The sequence below is a fragment of the Brachycentrus maculatus genome, unplaced genomic scaffold (assembly GCF_059751285.1).
Source record: "Brachycentrus maculatus isolate JH-2025_06_01 unplaced genomic scaffold, ASM5975128v1 h1tg000653l, whole genome shotgun sequence".
NCBI classification, from domain to species: Eukaryota; Metazoa; Arthropoda; class Insecta; order Trichoptera; family Brachycentridae; genus Brachycentrus; species Brachycentrus maculatus.
In genome coordinates, this window is record NW_028281389.1 from 1,019,169 (window position 1) to 1,028,797 (window position 9,629).

A 9,629-nucleotide genomic window follows, 5' to 3' on the forward strand; every position below is an offset into this window, starting at 1 on the left:
ATAGATTACAAATATAGATCGCAAGTTTAACGCAAACGAATCTCGACATTTAAAAATCAAAGACAAAGATAGCGCGCTACAAAATCTATTCTACTCCTACCTTTCATTTTCGTTGTCTTTCTTTATCTCCGTAAAAGTACATTAGAAAAAAAGGAGAGAATATTTCCAAAAGACTTTAACTAAGCTTAGAATACTTGGTACTAGTAAAACAAGACACAATAATCCAACCAATCATATAGATTAAAATATGCTACAGAAAAAACAGCTTTATAATAAATAGTAATTAGGATTATATTTGTTGACCATAGATAAAAATATTTATATATGCCATGTATAATGGGACATTACCTATATTTTTTTTTAGGGAAAAATAAATACATATTGGCTTGTTCAATAAAAACGTATTATAATTTTGTCATCAATTTAATTAACAATGTCATCGCAAGGTCAAACAGCAGTACTTTCAAATGAATTTCCAGTGGCTAATTGTTTTTTTATTAATTATATGGAATTTTACACATGGAATAAACGCAAATCCAATATACAAATAGTTGAAATATGCTTACTTTTTATCTGGATAAAATATATTGTTTTTGATTTTTCGATAGCTCTCTTGTCTCCTATTTTCATTACCAGCTTTTATCTCTTTGTGAGAAGTTCCTTCTTAAAAGGTCACGATACAAGCAGCAAAGGGCCAACATCTCCATATAAGTCAATACCTTTATTTATTGAACCACCTCCTAAGAGTGGTACTTTCTATCTTCCCCCCAAGTCATTATGTTCTTGTTAAATTACCTGTTGTTTTTTTGTTTTGTTTTGTTTTCTCAAATAACATTACTTTTATATACTTGCGCAAAGACACTCATTTTTCATTTTTCATTTTTCATAGCTCCAAAACTGTTTAACTTATTCCACAAAGACTATTTGTTAGATGTTAATTCCCTAAGTTCGTGTAAATTTAAAAAAATTGCTTAGATTATTTATAAAAGAGACAGATTTAAGTTCCTTTTTCATTTAGAACATGATCGCTAGCTTTTTACTTTTTTACTTTGTCATCTTTTTTATGTTTAAGTTTTAATTAAAAAAAAATAAAATAAAAAATTGCTCACTGAGAGTCAAGTATTTTTATTTTTATTTTTTTTGTATTTAATTTAAGTTTTTTGTATTTTGTATTAACTAATTATACTTAGAAACCTATACCCTTATACCCTGTACTATGACTATTTATTTTGTATACCCACACACAGGCCATGCCTTTGTGGGATCTTTTTTTGTATTTATTTTTATTTTTTATAAATATTTTTTGTTTTTGAATTTATGTAATGCAAAAGAATTTTAAATAAAGAAAAAAAAAAGAAAATAAAAATATTCACTCCTCTCAAAGCCTCTCTTATTATATTTTTTAATGAACACCACACCCCTTGAATTGAAAGCGTGCTGGGTAATCGTAGTCAAGTACCTACTTTTTGCTTATAAACAGAATAGCTTTATGGTTTAACCTTTCTCGTAGTGATCATCCAAAAAAATTACACATGATCCGAAGAAAGGAGGCCCCAGTTCATATTTGTATGGAAATCGTAGTACGCCATTTGAACTCACAGTGAGCTGAGTCACATCCTTTCCAGCGTGCAGCTGAGCGCTGACCAAGCCAGAGACTGGAAATCAGATCAAATGAAAGGGGAGTAATTTAATTGTTTCGCTTTCTCCTTGTGGTAATAGTACATTTATTAGAGTGAACGAAATAACATGTCATTAGCAGACAAAAAAATTATGTCCTGATACATAGGTACGTAGAACTCGCGGCACTGACTGTGCTTTTTATCAAAAATTAAAAAGAGAATATTTTCCTTAATATTATTTTTAAGATTACAAAAAATACGGAATAAGTAGCTATGACAATACTAAAGTTATCGAATTTAAATTCATATTTGGGGGATTTCAATCCCCTTGTTCTAGATGGCTAGGTGAATGTCGAAATGAAAACACAATATAGTTTGCTGTAGTTTATTGGCTATTTTATAAAAATAAACAACATTTAAAGCTTCGAATGCAAATCGACAACCAGGATTATGTATTAATTGATCAAAAGCTCATCCTGAATAATTGCGTTACATTCATTTTTCTTTAAAATGTTAATCTGAATAGTAACTTTTACCTATCACACCTAAGAATGTATAAGCATTAGATAATGATCACTTTGGTACCAATATAATAACAATAATAAATGAAAATATGCACAGAGTAACAACTGAGAACCGTTTTATTTTTAACCCTTGATAACTAAATTATATTTGTAGATACATTAGTAATTAAACATTCGTCAGACGGACTACACAATTAAAAATGTGAGAATTATCAAAAGTATTTATTAAAAATAGTAACTGGTTACATGACACTTAAGTTTAGTTTATAAGGAATGAATATAAAGCACTATTCCGTAAACAAAGCCTGGCGGGTGCGGGGTGCAGGGAAGTAAGTGCACTTGACTTTTTCGGAGAAGGGCATCGTCGCGTGGACGAATGTTTAGTTATATAGGGTTAAATTGTTTTTTGCCGATATCTTTGCAGTGTTATCTTTTTCAATTTGTTGATGAAGTTCCAATACAATGGAAAATACTAATGGAGATTTCTAAATGTTACGGTAGTTGGCATGCACAAATCAACTCTAGATGGTTTATTCCGGAACGGAATACAGAGTACAGTATCACAATTAATTCAGACACACAAATATTGGGTTTTCAAAAAAAAATTGGCACATAGAGGATCGAATATGGAGTTGCAAAGACTTAACATTATTTTTATTGATAACAATTTGATTATATGCAAATTTTGATGAAATTAGAAGCTAAGAAAGGTAAAATACGACATAATGTCTTTGAATCTCATGATTTTATTTTATTTTATGACAAATTTGTTGCATATGAAAAATCTTATTTTTTAGTAAACGGTAAAACCTCAAAAATTTGTTATAAAAATGAATTTATATATTTTTTTATAAAATGTACTTTTAACTGCATACTGATAAGTCAACATATTTGGCCACTTAAATCTAGATTGTAGGTTCAAATCCTGATGAATATTTGTTTTTTGAAAAGGTTTTTTCGCAATAATAATTAGGCCACCTCCATAATGTATGTAATGGTCATCGCGTTTGGCTACCGTGCTGGAGGTCCCGGGTTCGATTCCCAGGGGGATCAAAATAAATATGGATGATTTTCACTCTCATATTTATTTAATATCACCCTAGACTGGTACAAGAAACGCAGGGCATACCTTGCATTCATACAATTAAAGATCAAGATAACACTGCGTCGCGACGAGTGCCCTAGTGATTTTCGCCTATTATTATCTACTTTTTAAACTATCAAATACTTGAAAGTAAACATAATAATGGATGAAATAAAAAATGACAGAAAGCAAGGTTCGTAAATTACAATTTAATTTATATTATTATATTGGTACCAAAATATGTATTGTATCCGTCGTAAAAATTTCCCAGATCTACGAAAGTTAAATTACATAATATATTATGTTATTTACAAATATTTTATAAAAACATCACACTTTCCAACAATGAAAAAATACCTACAGTAGAGTCTCCAAAATCCGACGGGTGTGGAATTACCGGTCTGAATAATAATAATACATAATACTATCGAAACAAATTCCTAATAAACCAACATATCCCGCCGTACAGAAAACTGTAGTCAGGTTTTTTCTGTTAAGTTGTTGAACTTTATTGACCTGCCAAGTGTCGAATCATTGGACCATTGAATCAAGTTTGGACCAGAGAGACTCTACTGTCTTCTTTTACGGCAAATCGCTATGAACAATACAAAACACAACCCGAAGGAGCATTCTGAAACCAGAGTTTGAACCAGATGATTTGTCAAAAATATCAGAATAATGTTCAATAAGTATGCCAATCCTAGCACATCTTGTTTGCTTTTAAAAATTCAATTCACAATTCGAGTGACCCAACATATCAGTGCTGTTTCTGGTTTTAAATACTATATTTAAATACAGCATTACCCCGGGAACACGTGACAAGTGTAAGTCATGCGTATACAAATATCAGGCTCATCCATAGATGTGTACATTATTTTTAGTCACTGCCATTAGGCATTTTCAAGGGACGTCAGACAGTCGCTTGTCATGTGTACATAGGCTAGTGGGTCAATATTGCAAGAGACATAACACAGAAAAATTAAATAAGAAAAAAAATAGACAGTTCTATATAACACACATCTAGATTGATCACTTTTTAAAATAGCAGCGGGCTCACTATTGCATGAATGTGGCAAAATAGGCGCACTATACATGTGAGAGAACAACTTACCCCTATTCCTTACTCCAAGCGACCATAGATAAAATTGTGTCACTAATCTATTTTCTCCTTATGTTTTTTTTTGTGGCTAGTGATCATTCCAAATGAACAAGAGAGCAATAAAAATCACAATTTTCAGCATATTTTTTGTTGTTGTTCAATACATATTCAACGAGACACAACAAAAGGATGATATTTGAAAACCACACAGGAACAACAATCATTTCTAGCAACCTGCGTCAACAAAATAGAGAATCAGAGAAGTGAGACAACCATTTAAACAATTCCTGATATCGATGTGTGTTTGGCTGCAAACCAGTAATCAAAATATAGAAACAGACGCTGAAAATATTCAGAAGATTATCTGGTATAAAATCTGTTATAATAAACTGCATTATTTGAAAAAAAAATATCCAACTTTCCCCGTTTTTACGAAATAATTAAGAACTGATGAAATATATTTTTCTTTAAATAGCTAGGTTGACTGTTTTCCCAATGTAGTCTTCATATCATAAATTGTGTATCATTAAACTAATAAATCTCTCAAATGTAAACAAAATAACAACGTTGGTCGCTACTTGCAGGGATTGATTTAAACATGTAATCTTTATTTCTACTATATCTGGCAATTACCTATTGAACGTCTGATCCATATACACAAAAATCTAACAAACACTTTTTTAATTAGTTGTAGTATTTTTAATCTGTCTGAATAAATTGATCTAATAGCCATTTCATATATTCAACTTTTTAAAAAGCGTTTTAACAAAGCATCAAAATTCTTCACACATATTGAGCTTCTCGCCAAATCAAAACGCTATGCTAATTTAAAATAAATAATATGAAAATATAGCTATATTTTTTACACGGCTTGTTAGCCTCTGTATATAATATGAATATATTAATAATTGGATCTGGTAGTATTACAAGCTTCCTTATCAGCATTTCGTAAACTCACTTTTTATTTCATTCGTAATCTCGGCCAAAAAGTGGAGATGTATTTATAAAAGGTTATATTATCATAAATAATTCTTATATTAAGGCAAATTTTACGACTAAATATCCGATTTTAAAATATCCCATAAATAAGGTTCGATACTAGACGCTAAAAGATAATTTACAATTTAATACATTTGTTAGAACAGAGATCTAAACAAAACCAAATTTACAGATCAATCAATTTCATATATATTTTTTAATCAATTTATAAATTAATATTTACACGAGAAAAAAATTAACAAGACAAACTTGTCAAATAAATTTACACAATTATTTAATAAATAACATAAGACTTACAAAATTATATTCAATTCTTACATATATTTTGATCCATGATACTTATTTTTTATATATTCATCAAATAATAATTATTATTGAACCTTACTACTGTTTTTGACATTTTTAGACATAAATCAATATTTTTTCACATAAATTCGCACCATGTTAACAGTCTAACTTATTCCATTCGAATCACATCAAGAAATATTTCAGCCGAGGAAATAGATCCCGTGTATAACCAGCACACATTGGCATAGAGACAATAGCGAACTTTAGACATACGTCCTTTACCATGTGATATTGCAGTTCAAGTGATTTATCACGGGCTCATATTCGAAGTCATAGGGCGACTGTCCACTACCCGGAATTTGACCGTCCGGCAGTCCGGTTTAGAAAAATGAAAGCGACTACGAGAGTTTAGCGTGATCGAATTTACGCGCAACGTGTTCACGGACCGATCCGAAAAAATATGGACAAAAGCACATGCCAGTCCAAGCCAATCGTCGTTTAAAAACGCTTGCCGGACGGTAACATTCCGTGTAGTGGACAAACGCCCATAGAGTGCAGGAAAGCATGCATTGTAAAAGTGGCATTCACACTGCATGGTACTTATTTTTAGACGTTGTAAGCACCAAGCCCTTGGTTTATCTAATTGCATTAACAATCACGAGGTAAAGTGCGTATGTGAAAAAGTAACTAATGTAAAAGATATGTTAAAACTAGTAGACTCCAGAAAATTTATGAAGAGGCATAAAATTAGATCCAATCCGAGGTTATTTCTGATTGTTACCAATCAAAGTTACTAAAAATGCTATTGTGGCCTTAGAAATTAACCAAATGTTGCCAAAAGAAACAAGAAAACATTTTTTTAAATAATAGCTCAAACTCCTATGTTTCTCAGTAAAATTTATCAATTGACAGTGATACCTCTGAGAATGGTATCAGCTAGAAAAGATTCATCAATATAAATGATGAGAAACTACTTCTTCAAAAGAAACTCAAAAAGGCGTATATCCTGGCTTGAGAGTCGCTGTTACAGACATAAAAATCTTTTGCACAATAAAAAGAAGAAGATAACTTTTAATTTTTTATTTAAACATAACTAATTATGAAGTATCACAAAAGCAATGCAGATTCCATTACTGAAAAAAATTGGTTAGATTAACTAGACATTTTGAATTTCCTCATCAATCCTCTTTTGTTTAGGCGTCTTCTAAAATTGACTGGAGTGCACAATTCATTTGAGAAAAAATAAATAAAAAGATTTTTTTTTTCTAGTCCAAAATATTTTGGCAAGATTTAGTACCTACTCATTCGTGTTACAGACATTTTGCACCAGCAAAAATAATCTTCATTTGGCTACATAATAATGTTCTCTAACCAGCAGGCCGAATCAAAAAGAACCTTCAATAGAAATTCATTTGTTTTGGAATTCAAATTGAAAACATACTAAATAATATGAAAGGGATTTTCATTATTTACCAAATCAATGGCAAAATATGTGAACATTTGAGGAAAATTTTATGAATTTATTTCATAGGGTGATAAACTATGATAAACATTATTAGTTTATTTATTACATGTTTTTTTAAATGGATATTTCATGGACACATTTTACTGTTCTTTTATGGGATTACAAATAATCTGATTATGACCCTTTTAAAATAAATCCATTAAAAAATTGACCCATCTACACACCCACAGCACCTGGTAATTACTAAAATAATATATATTTTCAAAATAAATATATTTTTGGATATGTGTCTCCACCTTTTCAATTGATATGATTTTTAAGAGGTTTTTTTTTCAAAAATATATATGATGTACAGTAATGTGCAATTTAACACCGAAAGCACATATACACACAATTCTAATACATTTTATTAAATTAAGTAGAATCCAAATTTTATTTGATCTCTGTATTTCGTTGTTTTGGGTAAGAATTATTCATAATTAACATTCGGATCATACACAAATATAATGTTTATTTTTCATTAACTGTTATTTCCAAAAATTTAGCGGTAAATCATTACTTTTCCCGAGTTTTTCTTTTCAAAATTAATGTTGCCGCTACACAACACCTGTTATAGCAAAAACATTACTAGCCAGGATGATAAAATGAAGGTACCTACTTTCTTACATTAAGTACAGCAAATTTGACATTTTCACCGAATAATTTCTTTTTACATGTATTGTCATTGCATTTAAAATTCTAAGCCATGATCATTTGAGAAATTGACAGATCTAATCCCCCCATCTTTGTACTAAGTGCTTAGTCAAGGGCAGTCTTTCTAAACTGGTGTTATGCCTTTTATTGTACAGTATATTCTCTATACATTGTAGTGAGCACACTTTATGAAGTAAACTACACAAACATTTTAAGTGTTAACCTTACAGTATTTCTCACTTTTGAACAACAAGCTAGAGAAGGAATGGATGTTATTTTTTTAAATAATTTTCGGCAATACGTAACTTATTTAACATCACCCGATTTCGGGCCGAGATGACCCGGCAATGGAGCCCTAAATATATAAATATTTGGATGATCAATGTACAAAATATTGGTAAAAACACATTGAATAGCCTCCCTAATACGTATTTACAAGTCTTATGAGCAAAAGCCATATGTATTGGTGTTGTACAGTAATTTATATTACATTATCTAGTACACCTACATTACGAAATAAATTAAAATAAATAATAATTACCAATTAATTCATATTAATACAATCAATTACATATATTATTATACAAACCAATTTAGACAGTAAAAATACAAAATATATTTTAATTTCTAAATGAGCAAATTTCAAATAAAATAATCCATGAAAAGGGACCAAGGTACGGAGAACGATTACCCAAATACGTATAACTAAGAAAAAAAATACCTTTATCTCTACAGTTTTATCTCAAGCATCCCCGGAACGGTCAATAAGACTGTATATGCTTCCATCCTTGTACAGAGGCAACTGACATTAGTGATTATTCATAGAGTAAAAATATTATATAGTGAATTTTTATTTATTTCTTTATCTATGATGTTCGCCATATATTTGTCTATGGTGCATAATCAAACACTTTTTCAAATTTTGTATTTAGCACATTGAATACTGTGCCAGTGTTTTAATATAAAAAAGAAACATAAACTCTGCTTTTTATTCAATTATCTAAGAAAATATCCAGTGCTGTTATGGTGAAATGCGATATGATTCAACTTCTACATGAAAAATATTGGAAATCAAGATTATACAAACACTTACAATACATTGACACATCGAATTGATGTTTGATTGAGACAATCATTTGTTGACCGTTCCGGGGCCATTCTTTATTTTATTTTATTTAATATTGATTTGCCACAGCAAAATTGTGCTTATAAGCTTCGGAATTGAGTACTGAGCGTGAAAAAAAGGGCTAATTCACATAAGCTCAACCTGGAATTGAATCACAGATATTATCCGTGTAAATTCAACATCCCTATCATTATCTTCAATTTTTTTTTGATTTCTTAAATTAAAATATTATAAGTTATCTACTGTATAACAATTTGTAAAGGTTGTAATATATCAAAATTCATAATAAAGTAAATAACTTGGCCCTTCCTATTTTTAAAAACGATAATAAAAAACCGTGGCAGTGAAATTGATCATTTTTACAAGTGAAATTGTTTTGTATATGAAAAGCACATATTTTAAAAGTCCGCCAAATCCGTCCACAAAATTTTCAATGATAAAAAATAATCATCGAACCCTTATCCGCACCCCAATGGTGCATAGGGCACTGCATATAAACGCAGTGTTATCTTGATCGTTAACACATGAAGGAAAGGTGATCAGCCATCCGCTTCAGGTACCAGTCCAGGGTGATATTGAATAAATATTAGAGTGAAAAAATCACTTTTATTTATTTGACCCCCCCCTGGGAATCGAACCCGGGACCTCCAGAATGATAGTCGAGCGTGCTGACCATTACACTATGGAGGCGGTATAGAAATAAAGTTATATAAATAAAGTTATTCAAAATTA